This window comes from Camelus dromedarius, chromosome 32 (genome assembly GCF_036321535.1).
Source record: "Camelus dromedarius isolate mCamDro1 chromosome 32, mCamDro1.pat, whole genome shotgun sequence".
NCBI classification, from domain to species: domain Eukaryota; kingdom Metazoa; phylum Chordata; class Mammalia; order Artiodactyla; family Camelidae; genus Camelus; species Camelus dromedarius.
Window position 1 is genome coordinate 23,583,557 of NC_087467.1, and position 25,075 is coordinate 23,608,631.

Consider the following 25,075-nt stretch of genomic DNA (forward strand, 5'->3'; position numbering starts at 1 on the left):
CTGCTTGTGATGAATGACTTGCTGCTGTTTCCTAACACGGTAGTAAAGGGTGGGGCTGAAGATCATGACTACAAAAACACACCTTCGTTTTCAAAGGAATCCCCAGGAACAAAGCATACTCATTTATCCCTTATTTGTAACTATTAGTTTTGATCGCTGTGTGACTCTACCTGTAGGATGGAATAGGGTTTAAGTCCTAGCTCTTCATAGCTGTGTGGCCTTGGACAAGTTACCTGCGCCCTCCAGACTCCGGTTTCCTCATCCGTCAGCCAAGGGCACTAGCGGCACCTGTGCAAGGTTGCTGTGAGGAGTGAGTGAAGACAGTGTCAAGCCCAGGCTGGGCACCAAGCCCACACGGGTGATTGTTGTGTAGACACGAACGACCAAGATGCCTGAGTATCCTTCTCTGTTTGACTTCTTGTCATAATTAAGTGTCCAAGCAGGAGGTCAAAAAGAGCAGAGAATGGGGCACTTGGGCCAGAGCTCCGTCCTGGGTGTGGAGGCTGTTTCTTGCGGCTGCGGCCTTGCCGTCTGATGGGCATGCCGAGGCCCTGGGCAATGTGGCCGGATGTTCGGGTGACCAGGGTGTTTAGCTTTAGCATGCCAGCGGCAACTGCTCTGTGTCACAAGGGGGCTCTGGTATGCGGGTGCCAATCACAGAGTGAGTTTCACACAGCTTGTGCCCCAGGACTTGACCCACCTGGTGCCTAGGTCAAGACCCTCCACCTCTGTGCCCCTAGGTCTCTTCCTCACCCTCACGAGGCTCGAGCCCTAGGGTGTAAGAGGTGGTGAGATGTGGAAGGTGAGTCTCTGCCTCCAGTCTTCTCTGAGGCTGCTCTGCTGGGGAATCCCAATAGGGAGACACAAGTCTGGGTAGGGGGTGCACAGGAGGGAGGCGATTTTATAAAAAGCCCAGAAAACATGAGACCTGTCCTCAAGGGTTGGTATTCTGGTGGGCGGGTCCTGACAATACCTGAGGGTGGGAAGGTGAGGACTGCCCAGGAACACTGGAAACTGCTGGAGCAGGACTGAGGAGGGGTCACCAGCAGGATTTTCGGGACAAGATACTTCCGGAATGAGCCCTGGCATCCGTATCCAGTCCTCCCTGATCAGGAGGGCCCCTCTTGTACTGCGTGGAGCCAGGTCTGACCCCGGGCGGCGTCCCCCGAACTGCCCGCGGAGCTCCAGCTGCGGTGACCACGCTGCACGTCCGTTTGGCTTCTGACAGGCACGGTGACATCTGCAATGGGATGTGCGCTGGGCCGCTTCAAGAGGGCGTCCTTCCAGGACACCACAGAGCTGCTCTGTGATCTTTTGTGGACGCCTTGGTTTGTGACTTTCTTCCCTTGAGTTTGGAGACAGAGCCGCTCCTTGAAGGCGCTGGGACAAAGGGACTGGAGGATGGGGTCGGGCGGGAAGCTGATGGGAAGCCTGCTCCTTGCGGTTCCGCGTGCTCCGGTTCCCTGTGCGCCGGTCTCTGCTGAAGCAGAGACCCCGCCCCCTACTAGTGAATTCAAAGATCTGTGCGAGGAAAGTGGGGGAGAGCCCGCGTTGGGGGGACCCGGAGCTCAAACCCCTGTTCAAGGGACAGTTGTAACCAGACTGACCCGTTGGGCCAGAACATCACTTAAAAGAAACTTTTTTTTTTTTTTTTGGTTGCTTACGGTGCTTTTTCTACCTTTGTCACAAACTTTTGTTCCCCGTCGGGTTTGAGACGTTTACTTCTCCCTTTCAGGATCCAGAATCATCAGTCCTAAGGGCTTTGCAGCCCCGGGGCGCAAACGTGTGCCTCGTGTTTGCCTCTCGTGCGCGTGCGTGCTCCCCTCGTGCGCCCCCCGTGCGTGCGTGTGTGTGCTTCCCTCGTGCGCGCTCCCCTCATGCGCATGCGTGCTCCCCTCGTGCGCCCCCGTGCGTGTGCGTGCTCCCCTCGTGCGTCCCCCCGGCGCATGCGTGCTCCCCGTGCGCGCGCTCTGCGCTCGGGCGACGGCGTCCTGGAAGCAGGGCCCGGCCGCCATGTTGGCTGTGGTTCGCCTGGCAGTGCCGTGTTGCTCGTCAGGTTCCCTGGGTCCCTCACGGGCCGCTCTGGCCGCTGAGAAGTTGGGAGGTGGAGCCTCTGACCTTCACAGCCCGAAGCAGTGGGGCCGGAGACCGGACACCTGTGCGGTTCTGCCTCGGCGACCGGCGGCTGTTCTGCGCTGGGAGGGTCCAGGCCTCTGAGGCGCCCTCTCGCCCTGCCTGCCGCCCGCGGGCCCCACCTCCGCCCGTTTTCCGGGCAGAGAGCGGTCCAGGTGGAGTCCGCCAGCAGTTCGGGGAGGGGTCTGTCGCGGGTTCCTTGCCCGCCGGAGCGGAAGGACCTGGGCGGCCCTTGCCTACCTTTGGTCCGCTTCTCCTGGAGGAGAGCGGGTGTCCACCTCCCTGCTGACTCGAGTCCTGTGCCCGCCGCATGTCCCCTTCCCGGCGCGGTGCGAGGGGTCCTCCAGGGAGCCGGCTCCGCCTGGCCGAGCCTCGCAGGCCGCGCACCCGCGTCCTGAGGTGGCTCCGGCGGTCGTCCGAGCACCAGGCCGGGGCGGGAGGGCCTCCGCCAGTGCCGTCCCTCTGAGTGAGCCTCATCCCCAGGTGGCGTGTCCTTCCTTTGTGGGCGCGTGGCGTTGATGCTGGCCTTTGTGGGATTGTGGGAAAGGCTCCCCGGAGCTGCGGGTGGAGGGAGCTGGGTGGGTTCTACCCTCCGGGTCCCTGCTCTGGGTCATTGGTTGTATTCACACATGGAGATGGGCCCAAGAGGGTTGCAGTTGTGCCGAGGAGGGGTGAATTTACTGAAATTCTCTGCCCTGTATGTCATGGAACTGGTGTTTTTAGTGTTTCTTGGCTTGAGTATGAGAATCCTGCTGCTGGTGCGGCTGTGCCCAGGGTAAACCTTAGAAAGTTCAGGTTTATTGAGTGATTTATGAGGGAGCAAGAGCATACGATAAGGTCCTGAATATGGATTTCAGGGGAGTATAATGGGTTTCTGTAATGAGGAAAGTTTTTATTTTGTAATTTGTTGAGTAATTTAACTGATTTGAGTATTTTAAAGTCTCTCTTAACAAACTAGTCCTTTTGAAATCTAAAATAGACACAACATTCTTTGTAATAAACTAATTCCTCTCTTAGAGGTAGCAAAAACAATGACTTAAGCATTCGACTTCTAATTTTAAACAGAGCTTAAATCTTGCTTACAAGAATTACAAATCATCAATTTAAAAAATCTTAACCTTTGAAATAGATTGTCATGAAGTTGGATTAGCATTTTTGTTTCAGAATTAAAGCCAGGTTATTTGACCTACACAGGTTTTTCCATTTTGGCTGGGAATGCATTATTGGTATAAATGGAGAATTAAGAATGATTCACAAATTCTTACTTTGGAAATGTTCGTAGGGGATTTGTTTTGTTTCTAACCTTCAGTTGATAGATAGCTAATGCCAGAGAAGTGACAAGTGTATTTGGCGAAAGTGGTAATTAGTGAGCGACATTTACAAGCATTGACTCAGGATTACAGGTAGAATGAAATAACCATTATTGCAGAAATTGTTGATTCATCATTGGGGGTACAACATTGCAGCCAAGTGTCTTCTGCTTATTTTGAAATTAATTTTGAGGTTCTGAGCTCCGCTTTGAAGGATTGTACAAATTCTCTTGCTTTGGCCTTATTGCAGTAAATAGAGATTGGCAAATCATAGCTTCAAATTTGGCTTATTTTAAAAAATGTTAGGAGCCTCCTGTTTGCCACACAGTCTTCAAAGTCTTGGGGCTGCCTGGGTGATGGTGATGGTGATGGTGATGTGGTTCTTGCCCGCAAGGAGCTCATGGTGAAGTAGGAGAAATGAGTTTTTACTGGTGGATGCATGAGGCAGGTAGAGAGGGCTGTATTGATGTACTAGTTATGTATGCATTTAATGTAGATTTTATGTACCCTCAATTAATTATTAAATTAAACCTGTTTATTGCTGCAAAACAAATGACCATGAACTTAATAGCTTAAACGGTCACCTGTATGTCACCTCAGTGTTTACATGGATTGGGACTCTGGGAATGGCTTAGCTGGTTCTCTGCTCAAGATCTCGGAAGGCTGCAATCAAGCCGTCAGCCCAGCTGTGTTCTCTTCTGGAGGTGTGAGTGGGGGAAGAATCCACTTTTAAACTCATGTAAATTGTTGGCAGAATTCATTTCCTGGCAGCCATAGACTGATGTCCCTGTTTCGTGGCTGGCTGTCAGCTGGGGGTTATGCTCAGCTCCTAGGGGCCCCTGCAGTTCCTCACCATGTGGCCCCTCACACGTCCTTCAGATGTGGCAGCCACATCTTCAGGGCCAGAAAAGGAGTCTCACTTTCTACTAGACTGAGATGGAGCCTTATATAACATAGCCTGGTTGGGGGAACGACATTGCGTTACTTTGTCGTGTTCTGGTGGTTAGAAGCAAGTCGTGGGTTTTGCCTGTGCTCAAGAGGAGGAAATTATGCAGAAGTGTGACCCACTGGGGTCCCTGTAGACCTCTGCCCACCACATACATTTGTGGTTTCCTCCCTGACTTCTTTTTCCAAGAAATCAACCCTTAAATCCTAGGAAGACTGCCGAGAGCAGTGTCAGTTGAGGAATAAACCATCATCTGGAAAGTCAGAAACGGGCTGCTTGCTTCTCCCAGGAGGGGAAAGTAATGTCTGCAGGGTCACAGTGTTGGCAGGAAGGAGTTACGTGCAAAGAGGGGGCTGTTTGGCTTGTGGCTGGAGTGGACCTCCACAGGAATCTCACAGGGTCCTCTGGCTAGACACAGTCACTTTTCATCTGGTGTCTCTGCATTGGCTGATCACTCGGGTGGCATGGCGGGAACATGCTTTGGGGGATAAGTCTCCTGGAGAGAGCACTGCAGCATGCGAGCCAGACAGACTCCTCTTGCATGGTGGCAGGCTGGGTGCTGCGGGCTATGGTGGTGTCCCCAGCAGAGCTGACTGAGTTTACCTGGAATGTCTCTGTGACCTGGAATGGCGGGAAGCACGTGGGATACTCACCAGATTGGGATGGAGATGCGGGAACAGATTGTGTGAATTGGACGGAGTCTGGAGGACCTTCTGCCGCATGTGTTAAGTCAGCCTCGCAGACAGTCACGGACATTGTCACCTTAGCTCGGGCTTCATTAAGCAGGGGTCAGTGATGCTCCTGCAAAATTAGACTGGAATTTCGGGAGAGGAAAAAGGTTCCACTGGGCCTGCCTCCCTTTGCAGTTAAGGATCCGTGGATCCGTGTGGTGGTGAGATACTTTGGGTTGTTAAAGGTAGTGGTCTTTTCACAGCCATACTTAGGACGCCTAGGGTTAAAAAAACCTAAGTCCACTGAGGACATTATGCACTATATGTTCATGACCCCTCATTGAAGAAAAGGCCCGTGAGTTTGAAGGAACAAGCGTGTGTTCTGTGATTGGAAGCTGGGAACTTGGGGCCACTGTGGCAGCTAGAGAGCTTGTGGGGTTTATCCCCTATTCAGTTGTATCCTGTACCAAGGTTTTCTGCTGTAATTATCTCTTCCTTCTTTTTATAATGTGATGCTTATTTTACTCATTTTGATGTTTTTTGCTTTTTATCATGAGTCCTCAAATATTTTCTGAAACTTGGGGAAGAGGACGATGCACTTAGAGAAACCAAGAAATGGCTCACCGGAATTCTTTATTTTTCCTTTCAGCCGTTGAAGTTCTACATTTGTAACGTCAAACTGCTGTCTCCTGATGGGACCATTTTCAAGAACTGACATCAGTTTTCATACAGCTTAAAAGGTGAGTAAAACTTGAGACTCTCCCCTTTGGTAACGTTCCTGAAGCAGAGCTTGTCCCAGCATTGACTGTTCTGGGATGCTGTTCCTCTCAGGAAAGTGGTCCCAACTTCTGGGTGTATAGACCATCTCACCAGGGTGACTTTTTCACCACTGATGGGGCAAACTTGCACAATACCAGATTAAATGTGATTTCTTTTTTTAATATGCCAGTATGTTTACAGGGGGCTATGAGTGTATGTAAAATATGTGTTTCTGGATTTACTAGCGTATGTTTAGAAATACAACCTTATTCTTTAATTTGTGTTTATTGCTGAGCCTGAGCACTTAATACCATTTATGGTCGGTGAGAAATGGGATTCTTATTTCCCATTCCAAACTTGCTGTTTTGCATGGCTTCCAGCTTCATGAAATGGGAACCATGGTGGGTCCCCATGAGAAGTATTGAGCCCTGAGCTTCACACGGCCCCCGGCCTGTAGCGCACACCACGTACACACCAGCTCCTCTCCTGGCTGTTTGGCTTTCCTCTCTGTGTCGCTAGCACACGTGGTCTGTACTGTGCAGTGGTGTTGACCTCCTGAGTTGCTGCATTGGGCTTTATGTTTGTGTTCCTGTGTTTCTTCTTGGAGGGTGGGGTGTAAGTGGCTGGGCCTTGGGGTGTCTGGAAGCAGAAGCCTGGATGACACCTCTGTGTTGTGGTTCCCTCTGGACATCCTCAGACCCAAAGCTTGATTCAGAGCCAGCCCCAGTGGGGGACGGTCAGGGAAGGTGCCAGCTGGGTGTTGGGTGCCTCCTACCTCCCTCAGCTTGCCCACCACCAGCTTGTCCCCGCAGGTAGGCTGCTTCACCTCTTTCTGCCTCTGTTTTGTCAGCTGTTCAGTGATTTCAGTGATTCCCAATCTGTCTCATTGCCAGGCTGTGAAGAACACCAAGTGGAGACATAGAGGAGAATCTTTAGAAGAGTAAAAAAAAATCCTGTAAAACAAAGAGTTCGACTTTTCCCTAAATTTTTAACGAGCCAGTTAGGACTCTTTATGCCAAATTCCTTACTCGAATGTAAGCTTTATAAGGGCAGGACTCTCCCTCTCTCCTTTCTTCCCTCCCACTTGTTTTGTCCTCCAGGGTCTGGAGCAGTGCCTGCTGCCTAGGAGGGGTTCAGTGAGACTTGTGTCAGGTGCAGTGAGCTGAGGGAGACCCCTCCAAGAGGCTGTCACAGCTTACCCAGGCCTGCCTGTTTATGTTGGTGGTTGCAGACGGACGAGGCAGCTGGAGAATCAGGAGAGACTTAACGTGCTTCCTCCCTGAGGCACACAGACCCCTGGATTTACGTGGACTTTCCACAGGTTGGAAGCTCCTGAAATTGTAGGCTTATGAGACCACCCTGAGTCCATGCTGGGTGCGGCTCCTACGTAGTTTGTTCCTGAGTGCTGTTCATTGTCAGGTATCTGAGCGCTTGGAGCCTGTTCACCAGGCCTCTCACAGGGTGCGCGGTCAGGGTCCACAGGGTCCCCTGGGCCTTGCGCCTCTTGGATGTTCAGTGACTTGACGAAAATAGTCCTCGTTCACGTGACCCTTCGTTACTTGGCGGGACAGCAGTGTTCGGGCACCGCTTGCGCTCCCAGTGGGGCGAGTGTGCTGAGGTGTGCGCCTTCCATTGTCATTTGCACACCCACCTCCAGCTCAGAGCCAGAAGCAGCGCACCGGGCTCTTATTGCTGTGGATCTCACCCACTGAAGCCCAGAACGTCTGTGAGGAGAATTCCCCTGGGTAACTGAACACACCACTGGACTCTGGCCCTATGGGCTATGTAGCTTGATTTATAAAATTGTAGAAGTAGAAATAATTTTTGCAAATTACATAAGTGCCTGATTTCTTCCCATATACGGAGTTACTGCATTCCGTCTACTATTTTAAGCAGCTTTTAAAATTGGTAGTGGAAAACTTTTTCTTGACTGCATTACTGTACATGGATTTTTAGTTGAAAACAAAGCCACTTGCTCCTTCTGAACACAAGGGTGGTTAAGGAACAGATCCCTGTCCGCAGAGCTGTGTATTGCTTTCTGCGTCGCCAGTCGTTTTCACATGTGTACTTGGATTCCTAGGTGTTCTGGGAACTTTGGTAGCACTGAAGCAGATTCTTAGAGCTGACTGTCCTGGAATTTATATTTGCTCTGTGACTCTAAGACGCTGTCCTGTGAAGCTCTCAGCTGGATGGTGAGACATTCCTACATGTGGATGGGACGGACCTGCAACTCTGCGTGGCTGGGAAGGCCCGAGCTGGTCTGGGTTTTTTGTTACCTGCAGACTGTGCCTGTCTTCCTGTACAGTGGATATTTTGGACTTGGTTTTAAAATTGGGTTGAGTCCCCATGTGTTGGTTGGTATTAAATGTATTTTAAAACTTTGACCTCCTTGAAAAATCTGGAGACAGGTACCCCTTTGCTATGTCGCATTTGTGAGGTGTGGTTGGAATCACGGCCTTTGGCTCAAGCTCTGCTTGCCGCTTTTACTTGGGTTGTTGCTCTGGCAAGTCCTCCCTTCTCTGAGGCTCGAGTTTTCTCATCTTTACATGGGATGATTGTTGTTTTGTGGGATTACTGTGAAGGTGCCTCACGAGTTTTGGATGCACAGTAGGAGCTGGGTAAGATGTCTGTTATTCTCCATCTAAACGCTAGCTCTTAGCCAAGGACTGTGGCGGCAGGATCTGAGGACGACAGCAGAGGTGGGTCTCCCCGACCTCTTTCAGGACTGAGGCTTGCTGAATGGGTTTGCGAGACGTCTTGCGGGAGTCAAGTGCGGGAGGTCTGGTGCCCTTGGTTGAGCATATTGCTGCTGGGAGGGAGGAGGAGAAATCATCAATTCAAGCTTTGTGCATCATTTCCTGTGCTCTTCACGAGAGTTAGATGTGCTTGGCTCTCAGCAGAGGTGAGAAGGGTTCAGATGGGGAGAGCCTCACCTCTCTTGATTTTCTTCAAGGTCCTTAGGGATCTGAAGTGGATGATGAGGGCCAGGAGCCATGTGGAAGTCCTCCAGCGTGAGAAGTGTGGTCCTGGTGGGGAGACGCTCCAGCTCCAAGCATAACCTCAGACACAGGTGGTGCAGCCTGATCTGGCGCCCTGTCCGTGTTCAGGTTAGACTTCTGAGGCAGATCAGCAGTGTAGGGAGAGGCACCACCTCTGAGTGTGGCCTCTGCTGTCCACACTTGTGCAGGGGAGCACTTATTTTCTCCAGGTGTGTCATGAAGTGGATTAAACGTGAAGAGGTTTGTGCTGGCGGTTCCCTAACTTGAAGGAGGACTTAAACTCTGCCTGCAGTTGGGTTAGGGTCACTCAGGCTGCGCCCAGATGTCCTGCTGCATGAGAAGCCAGGCAGTGGTGGGTCAGTGCCTCTCTGCCCTTCCAGGTTGTCGCAAGTGGGAGGGGTCCTGGGACAGAGGCCAGGTGGACCAGTTCCAGGGTCCTCTTGGCTTGTAAGAGTTTACGGGTTCTCCAGGCCTCATTCAGCCGCTTCTGCCTCCCCTCTCTCCTCCTCTTCCCTTTCTCCTGCCCGCCCCATGTCTATGCACCATCAGGGTGCTCAGATCTGAGCTGCATCTCCCTGCTTTGCCCTCGTTGTTCCACTTGAAGACACTGAGGAAAACGGGAACTCAGCAGGGCTACCAGGGATGCTGTGCCCTGTCTGATGAGGACAGCCCGCAGCAGGGCGCCACTTTCAGAGGCCGGGAGAGGGGACTTGTTACTGCTCCCATTTCTGCCTGCGGTCTGGGAACTTGGGAGTTTCCTTTGCCTGTTGGATGCTGTGTTTCTATTATTAAACTGTATTATTTTCTTATTTAGTAGACTTCAGAGTTGTATCAGAAAAACACCTTCACGTTTCACTGTAAACTCAGACATGCTGGCCCGTCACTTGATGCCTAGCACAACGTCAGACTGCTAAAAAGCTAGCACATTTTCCACCTAAAAATTGTGTGGGGGAGGTAAGGGTGGGGGGCGTGGAGAGGAGTATAAAAATAAACCTTTCAGAGATTTTGGGTTGCTTGGTGGCGTGTGTATTCCCATGGTGGTGGAGGTTAGAAATAGCATTGCTTTTTATGGGATTCTCAGCAGCAGCTCAAAACCTTGGCTTGGTGGGCCTGTCTCTGCGTGTGGGTGAGCCTGCGGGGTGGGGCAGTGCCTGCCTGTCTTCCCACCCGCCTGCCCCTGGCCGGTGTCACCTGGGTGACCAGCACTCCAGTGTGAGTGTGCTCACCAAGGGCAGGCTCTTGTGAAGACGTGCCTATGGTGGCAGGTGCCAGCTGTAGCAGATGGGGCCTCAGCAGTCCCAGAGTCCCCCTGTGCCCGGGTGTGGGCGGGCACCGGGAGGTGTTGTCATGATCTGGGAGGGCATCCTGCAGGGCTGCAGCCTGTCAGCCTGGCTGAGACCTCTCATTCTGTGAGGTGGTGAGCATCTAATTCCAGCGGGGTGGATGGGCTAGTGCTTCAAAGGAGTCCTCACGGATTCTTGGAAAGGTTAGAGTTACGTAGTTCTTACAGGTAGGGGTGGGCACCCATTCAAAGCAGAAAAGAGATGGAAGCAGGCAGCCACTGGGACGGAGGTTCTGCCCCTCCAGGGGACCTAGTATGTGAATTCCTTGAAGTTGTGCCTCTTCCTGCAGAGAAGGCCAGGCTTTGATGGCATTCTTCAGGAAGATTTTGACCTCCAGAAAGGTTAAGAGCGTTTGTGTCAAGGCTTAGATATGAAGTTCATTTTGGAGGAATCGTTTTGGAAACGTATTGAGTATGGGAGAGGGGATGTGGGCAGGACTGAGGAGGACTGGCAGGGGGAAGAGGGGCTCTGGTTATAAATGGTGGAATGACGCAGAAGGGGAGGTGTCACTGCGGTTTTTTTTCCTGAACTTTCTTCTTGATTGTTGTGTAGTACTTTGTGTTTTGTGTTGGAGATGGTTCCTCCCGGAGGCTGTGTGGCCATGTTCGGTTAACTTCTCAGGCTTGGTGCTGCAGAGAGGTGCCTGCTGCTCGCAGTTGTCTGGGGTCTTTGTGGACTCCGGCCGACATTTAATCAAGTCTCCCCTCTTTTCCTGGGGTCTGCTGTGCCGCAGTGTTCTGCAGTTTTTCTGGAGAATCACTGAGGTGATTGCCCTAGGCGATGGTGACGGGAACTGCGGGCAGTGAGCGCTTCATCTCCGCTGTCACAGCTCGCCGTGGGCCTTCGCGCTGCTCGGTGGCACTGCTCCACCCCTCGGCCCCTGGAAACCGCTATTCTGCTTGGTGTGTCTCTAGACCCCTGTCAGCGGGATCACACAGGGTCTGACTTTGCCTGGCTCACTCAGCACAGTGTCCTTCTGGCCCATCCATGCTGTGGCCTGTGTCACAATGTCCTTTTTGAGACTGACTGATACTTCAGTGTGTGGATGGACCGCATTTTTTTATGCGTTTGTTCGTTGGTGGTCGCTTGGGTTGCTTCCACCTTGTGGCTGTTGTGAATAGCACTGCTGTGAATGTGGTGTCCAGGGATCTCTTCAGACCCTTGCTTTCAGTTCTTGGGGTGTCTTCTTTTTTTCTTAAGTTAAACGACCCAAATTATTTTTTTAAAGCACACTGTCTGTTAGACGCCATTAGGAATCCGGAGGCTGCCTACCTCTGTGCACCTGGTGCTTCACCAGAGTTGCTGCTCTGTCTGGGGAGAGAGGGCTGCCCTTGGGGGAGTGTACTGGCAGTGGGAGCAGCCGGTCGCAGCCTGTCTGGCTCTGCAGAGGCCTGGTGCTTCCTGCTCCAGGGGTGTGCTGCCCTCCCTGGCCGTGTCTCTGGGGAGCCATGCTTTTAAGGCTCGCAGGTGCTTTCTTTCAGGTGGGCTCGTCAGGAGTGCAGAGAGGAGACTGGTGCTTCTCTTCCCAGGTGCCCCCGACCCTTGCCTGCCAGCCTCTTGGGGTGGGACGGGGGTTGTACGGGGCAGCCAGGCCCTCTTGAGGGTCCCTGGAAAGAGAGAGGCATCCTACGCTCTGCTTGGATGGCTTTTTATCCTAAGGGCGTGGTGTCCTTGACGTTGGCCATGTCCCCCATCCGAAGGGAGGGCTGTGATGCAGGGACTGGTGCCTGTCCTGGCTGGTTGCTGCGTCCTGTGGTTAGCTCTCCCCCTCCGCCTGTCCCAGTGAAGATGCCTGGAACCATCTCTGCTTATTTTTGGTGCAGATATTTGAGAACTGGCCCCCAAGGGGAAACCTAGAGTGACAGCAGATGTGAATTTGGTATCTTGATTTAATATTCACGTCATCAACTACTGTACCCTAGAATTCCCTCACTGTGCTGTTCCCCAGACTGAACAGGGTTGTTCAACTGGGCAAAGCAAATGCATTGTGTCCTGTTCTCATGGGGGTCTCTCTGGAGAGCTCCGTCTGATCAGACGTTTCTACGGCTGAACACCTCTTAGGATCAGAGATGGATGTGGTGAGGAAGAAAGTACGGGGAACTGGGGGCTGGCAGCTAGTTTGAGCTCTGAAACCAGTCAGTAGTTAGCTGCATGACTTTGAGCGGCTCATCCCTTAGAGTCTCGGAGTCCTCAGCTGTGCGCACCAGGAGGCCTGTGTGTCTTCTCTGCTTTTCAGCCTCAGCACCTGTGAGAGCCTGACTGCAGTGGGTCTCAGTGGGTGTTCGCCCCGCAGTGAGGGCAAAGGTGGCCAGAGCCCAGCCCCACGTTTGTTCAGATGAGCACTGGTCTTGGGAGGGGGCAAGAGAAAAGATTTCCCGTACACCGAGTTCATAAATGCTGCCTGTTTGATCCCCTTCTTGGAGACCCTTAATGTACCTTTAGTACATGAGAGGCTGGGAGACGCCCTGCAGCGAAGAAAACTGTAGTTCTGTTCAACCGAGACTCTCCTAAACTTCCTTGACCCAAGAACACTCTTGCTGTGGCTCTGTTAGTCCCGGGCCAACTTTTGCTAGACAGGGTAACCTAGAAGGAGACTTCCTGCTGGAGCATTCTGGAATTTGAGAGCAGGGCTAGGATGGGGTATTTAGAGGGGTAATGAGGTGAAGGTTCGGGGCAGGGGTGGGGGAGCAGTGGGTTAGTCTCTCAACAGGGTTTAGACTCCAAATTCTGCAGTTAAACCTTGTAGGCCATGCTCTGCACCCACAGCATAAACGGCCCTGGGGTGAGGTGTTTGTCCCTGGACCTGAGGTCAGCAGGAGGGCCTCTCCCGCACCGCTGCTGCTGCTGCTGCTCCTACTGTCAAGTGACTGGGGGTGAAGGTGCTGAGACCCGTGGAGAGACCTGGTTTCCGCTGCCCGGTCCATCCTTCCTTCCTCTGCAGGGTCTGAGGTGGGCACCTCTGAGAGACCAAGCAGGAGAGTCCCCTCCGTCAGCCACACCGGTGGCTTCAGTCGTGCCCTTGGACATGCTGGGTCATGGCTGGTCTCTGTCCCCTGACCGCCTGCCCCCTGCTGTCTCTGGGGACCTGTGCCCCAGCCACTGAAGTTTGTCTCCATCTACTCCCCTCCCAGAAGAGTACATATCAATGTGATTATGTTTAGAAGCTGGAGCGTTTGCATAAATCAGATGCTTTTGCCCAGCCCGAGAATAAAGGCTGTAGTTATTTTAACAACAACAGCAAAAATCCTGCAGTCTTCAGCTATTTCTGGAGGTAGACTGGTAATTAGCATGCAATTTGTAATTCATTGCTGTCTCTGGCTGTTTGTTTCCTTGTTCCACTGCAGCCCAGTTTGGGAGACTGGGTTGATTTCATTTGGAAATGTGATTTTGGGGAGACCTCTAAAATGCCATCATGAGATTAATGGTTTCCTGCAGCCAAAGTTTGCCAAACCTGGGCCTGCTGTTCGGTGACTCGCTTTCTGTGCAGGGGGTAGCAGCTTGCTTGCAGGGTAAGGACTTTCCAAGGAAACTGTTAGGAGCAGCAGCTTCAGGACGATGGATGCTGCCCGAGGAGTGTGACACTCCAGGGGAAGAGGAGGTGATTTTGGGGATCGGTGAAGGGGATTTACACTGCTTTACCTGTTTCAGTGTTATTTTGGGGAGATGTTTCGTATTTTCAGTTTATATAACTTACTGGTGTTCATGGAGGCTAAATGCAAGCAAGTGCCTTTCGGGAATTTGTGCTGCAGGAATGAAGGGAAAATGTTTACAGGGGTTCCTGTGAAGGGGCCGGTGGTCTCTCCCTCGGACCCTCATGCTTGCTCTCCAGATGCAGAGGGAGAAGTGGAAGACAGGCAGTGCTGTTTCTGTTGTGCAGTGCTGGGCTCTGCCTGTAAAATGAGAACTTGGCCGTGGTCCGAAAGGAAGGCTTTTGGATCCTTCTTTTTAGAAGATTTATTGGGGGTGTCTTTAATGAATAAACAGATTGTCTGGGTTTCTCCAGCAGAGAGTGCCGTCTCAGTCTGGCTCCTCAGTTGACCGCAGAGTTGCCAACAGGGCAGGTGGGCGGGGGTGCTGCAGGGAGGGCACGTGTGAGTGGGCTGGCCGGAAATAGAGGAACTTGGCCCTCTGAGGACTTAATTCCTTTTTTTAATTCACTGAAAGCTGTTGTATGCATGAGCTCGGTCTTTCTAAACTAACCCTCCTGCTCTTACTCCCCAAGACTCCACAGAAGAGGAAGGAAGCTAAAAACACAAAACAAAGCTGTTTTGTGAATGGGCCTCACACGCATTGTTCGCGGGTCCCTTGATGAGAGGGTTTAGATCATGGGCTCTAGGTTCTAATAGTAAAAGCATTAAACCGGCCCTGATTGTTCTGTAGGACGTGGTGCTGAGGAGGAGCTAGCTTAAGTGTACAGAGGCCAAGAAGTCGTGCAAAAACAATGTCCTGAAGTGTTGTTGGTGCGCTTGGCTGGGAGGGGAAGTCATTTCGGGTTTCTGGGTAATGGTGAACAGCTGGAAGGACCTGAGTGCAGTCCTGTGCCCTGAGGGGTGGATGGGGGCCCACATCCAGGTGGGTCACCTGGACCCCAGTGCAGAGGCTCTCACACCAGGGATGTGGGTGCCTTCCAGGCTTCCGTGCTCAGCCTGGTGGTGTTCAGGGTGTCCGATCTCAGGTGTCCCTGCAGCTCTGGCCCAGCGTGGGCTGGGGGTTAGTGCCCCTGGGAAGGCGCTGGGGATGGTGGTTTTCCTCCAGAGTCGCTCAGCCAGCTGCTCCTGTGATTAACCCAGGAGATTTCATCCCTTTCAAGTTTACCTGATGCAGGCTTAGGAAGAGTGGTTCCATCTGCTTTAGTTTCAAATTGTGATATTCAAGAATAATTTACGTTTTCTCAAACTCCTTGCACCAGGGACAGACTTGAGGCTAGAGCACAGTCCTGTGAGGGGATAGTGAGGACCCCTGAGAATGGGGGTGAACGATGTGGAGGCAGATCGTCTGAGGACGGGGCCTCGGTCTCCTGGTGCCTCAGCTGCTGGCGGCAGCCTGGGCTGGAAGGCGGCCGTCGTGTGTGGGCGCTGCTGCGCTGTCATTGTGCTTTTTCACTGGGCAGTGTTGTCACATGGTTCAGCAATAAAACGAGTTGTCAGAAGGCTTTCATTCAGAAGTCTCCTTCTGTCCACTTTGTCCCTGTACTGTCCCAGAATCACTGTCATTAGGTACCTGTCTTTCTAGAGTTTTTTTATGAATTTATAACAGGTGAGAAAGTGCAGTAACTGTCAGACACCTCTGTTTATCCAGAAGGTTCCACCCCCATTTTCCTGTGCCAGTTTTTATGCTTATCATGGTTTGGAGATCCTTCACATGAGCACATGAAAGGAAGCCTCTTTCCTCTTCTGTCCCCTCCGCTCCCCTTCCCCCTCCACCCAGGGCCTCCTGTTTACAGCTGTCTGGTTTCCCGTTTAATAGATGCACCATCATTTATTGAAACAGTTCTCTGTTGATGAACATTTGACTTATTTTCAAATTTTGGTTGTACAAAAATACAATGAATAACGTTTCATTTCACATAACTTCATTGCACTTAATTACATGCAGGTGCACCTTTAGGATAAGTTCTCAGGATTGGAATTGGCAGGTCCAGGAGTGTGTGCATTTGTAATTTTGGTCGACCTCCCTGGAGGCACCAGCTCACCACCATCAGCAGGGGTGCGGTGCCTGTGTTACCACCTCCCCGGCAGTTGGCCGCGTCACCGACCTGGCGGCTGGAGAAGGGTGTCTGATGTAGTTTACGTTACACTCTGTTATGAGTGGCCTTGTGCATCTTTCATGTGGCCTTCAGAGCCGTTTTTATTTGTGAATTGTTGCACTTTTTTCTCTCTTGGATTTCTAGGAACACTTTATGTGTTAGAGAAGTAGATACTATGATAAAACTTGAAAATGTTGTTTCCCAGTTTTTGTCACTTGTCTTTTAACTTTGATTTTTACCAGGCTGAAGTTTTTGATGTGTGTGGTCATATTTATCAGTCTTTTGTGGCTGCTGGGTCTTTAGTTACAGTTAGGAGGGAAATTCTAACATGGCTGTGCAGTCACCCTGGGTTGTTCAGGGTTAACTGGTGTTAGAGAGTCTGTTGGCTTCTGTTACTGAAATACAAAAATAACACTGGTTATTCAAGTTGTGCTTGCTTTTTGTTTCACGTACTTTGCTTTTGTCTTCCCCTTCTTGACTTTGTTTAATGTAATAAGATATACTTCCTGCTTTTTCCCATTTCCCAACCTGGAAAGAGATGTAATGGCCACCTGGAGTGGAAAAACGGAGGGCCTGCTCTCAGTGGGGTGGATGAGACTTGTGGGTTGGAGTACTTGGCCCTGCCCTCCATGTGCACCAGGGCATGAAGGGTGCGGGCTCGTGGGGGAGACTCCCGTCCCTGCTGGGAAGAGGGCTCTGAATGTCACTCTGGAGGCCTCAGGAGGCTGGGAACACACACTCAGCAAGTGGCCTTGGGAATTCATGAGTTGGATGAGGATGATTTGCCAATGAAAATCTTAATTCCAGATAGGTTGTTCTCGACGCATGCTGGTTCCACTTTCTCTTGCAAGTAATTATTAGATGTGCCAAGCCTGTTATGTTTATGACTTACAGTTTTATTTTTCTCTGTGAGTTTACTGGGGACTTGGGAGTTAGTTCGTGGGGAGGAACCCGTTCTCCAGTGGGCTTTTGGAACTCTTAACAGCATGTATTAAAGACATTAAGGACCTTAAAAAAGAACAAACTAGGATCATTCAGAAACCTGCTTAGACCTTGGCCACTTAAAATAAGATTTTAAGTATGACCCGTCTTTGTGGAGTAAGCATTTTCTGTGACTTGGAAGGTGGGATGAGAGTGGGGTCTGAGGGACGCAGGAGAGGCGGGACGGGGACTTGGGGATGACTGTACCTAAGACTGAAAAATACCGGCTGGTCCTGGGCCTGCTGTCCTGAGAAATGATTTGTCGCGGACTCAGCCTGCCCTGACAGGGCCCCTGTCGGCTTGTCTGGGTTGCTGCGGGTCGGCCGTAGTCAGGCTGTCTTGCTGTGCTTGTCTGTGGGCGGGCGGCGGCGCTTCCAGCTGTATTGCATTTAAGCAAATACGGTGACGGAGCAAATTAAGCTTCTTTCTCTGCGCAGGGCCTTGAGTTCCTGCCCTGGGACAGCCAACACTCAGTCCGTACCGGGTTGACTCTGCGTGGTGCAGTGCAGTTAGCTGCGTGGGGGCAGACGAGCAGGCCTGTGGTCCGTCCCTCTGCGTCCCTCTTACCGTTGTCCTTCAGCTGGCTTTTTTCCACTGGTAAAGTCAGTCAAGTTCAGGAAGGGCGGTTTTGCTGAGGACAGCACTCCAGGGCACACCTTGGTGATTGGAAGACATCTTCCGGAGTCAGAATTCAGAGGTGTTTCTTACCTTTGACTGAATCTTTTCAGCCTGTGGCTGACACACTGGTGCCATCGAATTGAAAAGTGAAGTGTCACAATGTATTCTGTCTTACCAGCCTTCCTTGTTAAATTCAGATTGTGGTCTTTGGAGAAACAGGAACATGTTTTCTCTTTATTTTACCCAAACCTCAATTCACAACACCTAATAAAATACTGATACACTCTGATTCGGTTTTTAAAGGTGTTTTAATTGATTGCAGAGCTAAGTCAACCACAAAGGAACCCTCAGTCCTGTAGTGGTGTTGCCCCATTCATGCTGCACCGTAAGTGCCTTTACGTGTGCACACCTTCCTAACAAGGGGGCTCCCGCCCCAGCTGGGGATCTCTCTGTACACAGAGGACAGCCTCTGTGTATCCGTAGAGTTGCACACTGTGACCGCCTCTGCTCAGTTTCACATGAGCGACAGGCCCCAGTATTGCAGCAAAGATAGGGAGAGAGATGGCCTGGGAGTGGCTGGAAAAGCTCACTTGTTCCTTTCACCTCTACTTGAATGCGCAGCATCTTGGAAGGGCTGTCACTTGAGAACCGTCCTTGCTTAAAGGGTCTTGTGTCCCTGCCAGCCACCTGTACAGACTTGGACTGTGGTTGCAGCCTTCCCTGTGCAGCCAGCGTGACCCAGGCCTGCAGCTCTGCCAGCAGTGGCAGTGTGCTCCTTGCACCTGGGAAGGTGACAGCATGTCCCGGCAACACAGAGGAGGGTCTCTGTCCCCAGACAGCTGCGTGGCATCGAGGAGCTAAAGCTAGGTGAGCCCTTGGGCTTTAGGGGAGGAAATCAGTCCTTGAGATCATTTCCCTGCATGTGTGAGTATTTCTACCACGGTGGAGGGCAGGGTGGTGCTCAGAGGACCACCTGCTGGCTCTGTCAGGTCAGCTTCCTGAGCGATTTATGAGAAGAGCCCAGGCGGGGAGGCTTTGGGAAAGTTCAGTCTTGGAAAACAGAAAATAACGGCTAACTTTCTGCATTTATTAGAAAACAATATAATCTGCCTGTTAGATATAAACGGGAAATATTTGGCAATCTTAGGACACAGTTGCTACGTAGTAAGTGGGTTAAAATATTTTTCCTCGACTGCAAGAGAATGAGTTGAATTTTGCTTCATGGCCTCATCTGAAAAATTTTTAATTGGTGAATTGAGTTTGTTATTAAGTTCATTATTGTTATGATAGATACATTTGGTCTAAGCTCTGTCTCGTTGTATGTTTTCTTTTAGTCTTTTTCATTATGTGACCTGTTATGTATTTATGCTCCTATGTCTGGCCTGAGTTCTGTCAGGCTGTTTGAGGTTTTCTGTTTTTATAATTCTTTAACTCTCTTGTTATGAGGTCTTTTTAAAATTTATGTTTTATTTTTGATGTTTACAATTGTACTTTTTCTAGTAGTGACGTTTTTGAATATGACTTCATTAAATCCTTGACTCCTCTGTTCTGTTGCAAAGGCGCTCCTGCAGCGAGCAGTGGCGGTCAGCACGTCGTCTTCTCCTTGTCCCTCCTGTCCCTGTGGTGTTTGCCGTGACTCAGTTGTGTTACCTCATTCGTGTTTACCTTCGTATTGTTCCCTGTGTTTGTATGTATGCTACTTTACTCGTCACGTTGGGCTGATAACTTTGATTCCCCGTCACCGGCAGCAACAATGTGGCTGTTCCCCAGCATCTTGACTGCTCTCCTGCACTGTCAGTTTTTGCTCGTCTTACCGTTGTTACAGTCACATCACACCGCGTGATCTGCATCATGCGCATCACATAACCACAGATTTTACACATTGTAGAATTTGCACTTGATTATCACTTTAATCTGGATATTTGTTTTAGTATTAGTTCTACAGTGTGACATGAATTCAGTTGTCAGTTCTTTTGTCTTTGCTTTGCCAGTGTCTTCTGGATTCAAGGGGACAGTAGTTTCTGAGTTCTAGTGTGTTCAAAACTGTTAGTCTGTGGTCTTTATCCATGAATGAATGCCAGGCTGGATATGAAATCCTTGGATCATACTTTATTTGCTTAAGTATTTTAAGAATTTTGAAGATTTATTCTGCTGATTTATGGCATTAGCTATTACTGTGAAGAAATATGAGGCCAGATTAATGCATTTTCCTCAGATAGGTGACTTGTTTTTTTTTCTTTTTGCCCAGCTACTTCATGAAGTTGTTTCTTTGAAAGTCCAAACTTAGTAAGTCCAGTTATATTAGAATATGCCTGCTTGTTGACCGTTCTGGGTCTGTTTCCCTGTCACATGGACTGCCCTGCGTGCCTGCCTGTATGAATTTGTCTTCTGGTTATTCAGGACAGTTGTCTTGAATAACATCTTTAAACATTTGTTTCATTTCATTGCTTGTCTTTATATTTCGGAAATTCCATTTATGAATGTATTGAATCTCATTTACCATTCTTCAAAATCTGTCATTTTTTCCCGCAGTCCTTCCTAAGCCTGTCTTTAGCTCAGTTTCACTTTCTTGCTTTTCTAATTCCTGTCCTCTGCTTTTTCTTTTGTTTTTGCAATATCTTTTTTGACTTACGGCCATTTTAAATTCATTTTCATTTCTGTGACTTTTCCCCTTCTCAGATTTTTTGTGATTTCGACCAGCTCATATTTTATTTACCTCCTTTTGGTTCTTACGTTTGTACTTGGTAGTCTTTTTTCCTCCCCTTTATTTCCCCAGAGGTGATCAGCTCTTTAAGTTTTAAAAATTCATGGCAAAATATTTTGTCATAACTTTCATCTGCCCAGTGGCAACATTCTCGGGACTGTTCTTCGTCTCTTGATAAGTTTTATAGTTTAACATTTTTTTCCCCACGGAACATCTTTTTAATTGCTTTCCCAGCTCCTTTTTAAGTCATCGTTGAGTGTGCTGGGTTTTCCATGACTAGCTTTCTGCAGGGGCTGTTGTGCAAGGGAGCCTGCACGGTGGCTTTACAGGTGTCACAGCCTGGAGCCACCATCCGCTCCTGCTGCCTCAGAGATGCTGCTACTTCCTGAAATATGCTCATCCATGAAACTTTTTTGATAGCTATGAAATTTTTTTGAAGTCCCGTCTTTTCTGACTCTTTGAGCCCACGTAGGTCCTGGAGGACTCATTACCCCCTTGCTCGTGACGTCTCCTGCATCGTTGTTGCGCACGTGGAGCGTGCTGCAAGGTGTGTGCTTCAGGGAGTGCTCTTCACCGTCACGTAGTGTCTGCCTTGTGCTTGGGATTGTCCAGCACTGCGTCCTCTCTTTTCTCTGTGCTTCTCTTCTTTGCGTCCCCCTAAGCACTTTCTGGCCAGTCTCGGCTTCCTCTAGCAGTCCTTAGATATTTTGAAATCTGAAGATTGTATCTGTCTCCTAACTTCATGGAAAATGGAGTTTGAAAATCCCATACAGTTTTTTTCATTGGCTTTTTGTGTGTGTTTGATATCCAGAGAAGAAGGAAATGGTTCTTCTGGTTCTGTTATTATGGATGAGGAAAAGTAGTTTGACAGGTTAAATAACTTGATCACTGTCACCCAGTGAAAGGCAGAGTGAGGATCCGAAACCAAGTTTGAAAACATAAGCTCTGTTCCTGTGCCATGGTGTTTCTTCAGCACTGGAAATAGTCGCAGCAGTGGGTGGCTGTGTGGTCGGAGGAACCTTAGTCTCATGGGGCATTTGTCACAGAGGTAGTATACATCTAAGTAGCAATTGAGGATCCTGGGACATTTTTGAAACTTTATTTAGTGGAACATGAAGAACTTTATCATCTTCTACAGCTTCGAGTTTATTTGCTGCCGCCCCCTTTTTCATTTTCTTCTTCCTTCTGTGACCCCAAAAAGGAGACTGTAGGTAGGTAAGACTCTATTCCCATCTTCTGTTTTCTTTTGATTTTTAGAACTGGACTCGTTAATATGATATGAGTTCTTGTTTGTTAAGGGGACCACTAGTCAGACATTTTCTGGAGCTGGTGGATGAGTGGGTAAGACCAGGTCTCTTTTCTTACCTTGTCTGCTTGCACGAGTTCAGAGTAGTTGAGCTTCCTGAACGAGATCCCTGAAACCAGTGACTGTGGCTGTCAGAGCGGGACCCTCGGCCCTGAGCACTGCTGTGCTTTTCTTGAACACAGTGCTGGTGGGCTGGTTGGTGAATGTTTCTGAGAGCATAAAGGTTACTCTCAACACCCATGTTTTCTCTGTAAAGATAAGGTTCTGGTGAAAATAGAATTGAACTGTGTGCCATGTTCTCCATCTTTGCAAAGAACAGTCTAGCTTTCAGAGATTATTGGTGATTGTTACTCTATTTAAAAAAGAAAAGGCTTAATTGCCAGCACTAAAGTTAAGGTCATTGTAGGACCAGACTGAATGCTTGTACATACGGATCCTGTATACAAATTGTGGCTGGTGTGTGTTTTGTTGCTAGCTGGGTAGATACATGGGAGACTCAGGGTGAGGAGTAGACGGGGAAGATGGCGGTGTTTCAGAACGACGCTTTGACTTTGCGTTGACTTTGTTTCCTCTGAAGAGGACACGGTGAGCCTGGGGACACCTCTGCGTGTGTGTGTGTCTGTGTGTCTGTGTCTGTTTCAGGTTTGGGTGAGGGGAGAGACAGTTTTTTGAAAGAATTCATAAAGTAATTTAAAAAGCAGTTTACAGTTAATTTATAATACCTGTATTGTAGTGTCTGTTGGTAGGGAAGGGGGAGGCATTTCATAGTTTAATTTCCCGTATTTCAGGGACTACTTTCCATTGCAGCTGAGAATAACATTCACTGATTAAAATAGTAGCTTTTCAAAAATCAATGCATTTTATGGTGAACATGCCTTCTGTTTAAATCTGTTTTCCTTTTCATATATCTGTTTCTTAAGTTTTGTGTCCTTTTCAAATGCAGAGGTAAAAAATCAGCATGAAAACTGCACGTAGCCAGAACACACGGTGCCGACATGCAGGGCTGGTACTCTTTTTTAAAAAGTAAGGTTTTTTTTATTAAGATGATAAGGGATTATGAAAACATTTTGAAAATGGACATAAACAGTTTTTAAAAGGAAATAAAAATCACTCAATCTCACTTTCTGGAGGTAGCCATCATTGTTTTTAAATTAATTCTTTAATATTGTGGTCAAATAAACAACGGAATTGACTATAACCATTTTTAATTGTATAGCTCCATGACATTACGTGTATTCACGACGTTGTGCAGCCACCACCATTGTCCATCTCCAGACCTGTTCTTCCCAGACTGAGACTTGGTTCCCATGACACTAGGTCCTCGTTTCCCCTCCCCCGACCTCTTGGTTGCCATCATTCTAGTTGGTTTTTTTGAATTTGACTACTCCAGGCACCTCATCTGAGTGGAGTCACATAGTATTTGTTTTTTGTCTGGTTTATTTTACTGAGCCATAGTATCTTCAAGGTTTATCCACCTTGTACATCATGTCAGAATTTCCTCCGTTTTTAAGGCTGAATAATACTCCATTGTATGTATATACTACGTTTTGTTTATCCATTCATCCTTTGAAGGACACTTGGGTTGTTTCCACCTTATGTTACTGTGAATAATGGTGCTGTGAACATTGTTGTACACATATCCGTTCCGGTTTCTGCTTTCAGTTCTTTTGGGTATGTACCCAGAAGGCAAGTTGCTGGAACATGAGGTAATTCTGTTTAATTTTTTTGAGGAACTGCTAGACTGTTTTCCACAGCAGCGTACCATTATTTATTCCCATAGCAAAGTGCAAAGGTTCTTGTTTCTGCATGTCCTTGCCAGCACTTGCTGCTTCCTGTTTCATTGTTTTCTTCTCTTTTTGATAATAACCAATCTGATGGGTGGTGGTGTTTCATTGTGGTTTTGACTTGCATTTTCCTGTTGATTTGTGATGCTGAATATCTTCTCATGTGCTTGTTGGTCATTGTCTGTCTTCTTTGGAGGAATGACTATTCAACACCTTATTCTAATCAGGTTGTTTGCTTTTTTTGAGTTGTAGGTATATATTTTGAATATTATTAAAAAAGAGACAACAGGCCTGAAATGGAGTCACTTGTGCTAAATCTGCATTACCAAACCAAGACTTAATTCCTAACTTAATTACAGTTTCATCCTCTCCCAGGAGTGGAGTCTTACAGTCAGTTTGGAGCTACCTGTTTAGCAGTAGTGAGGTAATCTGCCTGATAGGCCCTGTCATCTCCTAAAGGAAGGTGACCTTACCACAAACCATCACTCCTTGCTCTAACTTCCTTCTCCCCTCCCTTTTGCCGATGGACGTCTTCCGTGTGGTCCAGCTCTTCAGATGCCTTTCTATTGGTTAGGTGGGTGCTGTTCAGTTCACGAGTCCTTGAATAAAGCCAGTGAGATCTTTTAACATTTGCTTACTTTAGTTTGTTTTTTAATGATATCAGTCCCTTATTAGATATGTTTCCTCCAGTTCTGTGGGTTTGTCTTTTCACTCGTTTGACAGTGTATTTTGATGCACAAGTTTTAAATTTTGATGAAGTCCAATTTATTTTTTTTTTTGTTACCTGTGTTTTTTGCTGTCATATCTAAGAAATCATTGCCAAATCCAGTGTGATGAGACTTTCCCCCTATGTTTTCTTCTAAGAGTTTTATAGTTTTAGCTCTTACATTTAGGTTTGAACCATTTTTAGTAAATTTTTAGGTAATTTTGTGGTGTTAGGTATACATTCTTTTGCATGTGAGTGTCTAGTTTTACCAACCCATTTGCCCACTGAGTGGTCTGGGATCTCTGCCTTACGCCAGTGCCACACTGGTTTAATTACTGTAGCTTTGTAGCAAGTTTTGGAATTAGGAAATGTGAGACCTGCAACTTTGTTCTGCGTTTCCAAGGTTTTTTGGCCTTTTGGGGACCCTTGATATTCCATATGAATTTTAGAATAAAAATTTCTATTTCTGCAAAAAATGTCATTAATATTTTGATAAGGATTGCATTGAACCTGGGACCTTCGATTATATTGATAGCGTTAATGGTATTAAATCATTTTATTTTTGAACATGTGATGGCTTTCCCTTTATTGATATCTTTAATTTCTTTCAGCAGTGTTTTTTAGTTTTCAGTGTACAAATCTTCCATCTGCTTTGTTAAGTTCATTTCTCAGTATTTTATTCTTTTTGATGCTATATGTAAATGGAATTATTTTAATGTCCCTTCTGTGTTGTTCATTGTCAGTGTGTAGATACGCAGCTGACTTTCGTGTGTGGGTTCTGTGTCCTTCAGCTTTGCTGTCCTCATTTATCAGTGCCAGTAGTTCTTGTTTTTGGTGCTTGTGTGGAGTCTTTAGGGTTTTCTACACAAAGTATCATGTCACTTGTGAAGACAGGTCATTTTACTTCTTTTCATATTTGGATATTTATAAAATAAAACAGATACAAAAACATAACAAAATAAACATGCAGTTTAGTAAAATGCTCTGTGGTGAACATGCCTGTAACCACCACGGGTGTCAGGAGCAGAACCTGGCCGCCCGGCCCGAGGAGGCCCTGACGTGCCCGCTT

General features: G+C 48.5%; 1 protein-coding gene across 8 annotated transcripts in view; it reads left to right on the forward strand.

Annotated features, from left to right (window-relative positions):
* LDLRAD4 (low density lipoprotein receptor class A domain containing 4) overlaps window positions 1-25,075 on the forward strand; it is a 120,159-nt gene that overhangs the window by 23,362 nt on the left and 71,722 nt on the right. For all 8 annotated transcript variants that reach the window (XM_064481685.1, XM_031439263.2, XM_064481683.1 and 5 more), the window contains exon 2: window positions 5,710-5,800. The gene's annotated coding sequence lies outside the window, so the exon portion shown is untranslated. The remainder of the gene's footprint in view (window positions 1-5,709; window positions 5,801-25,075) is intronic.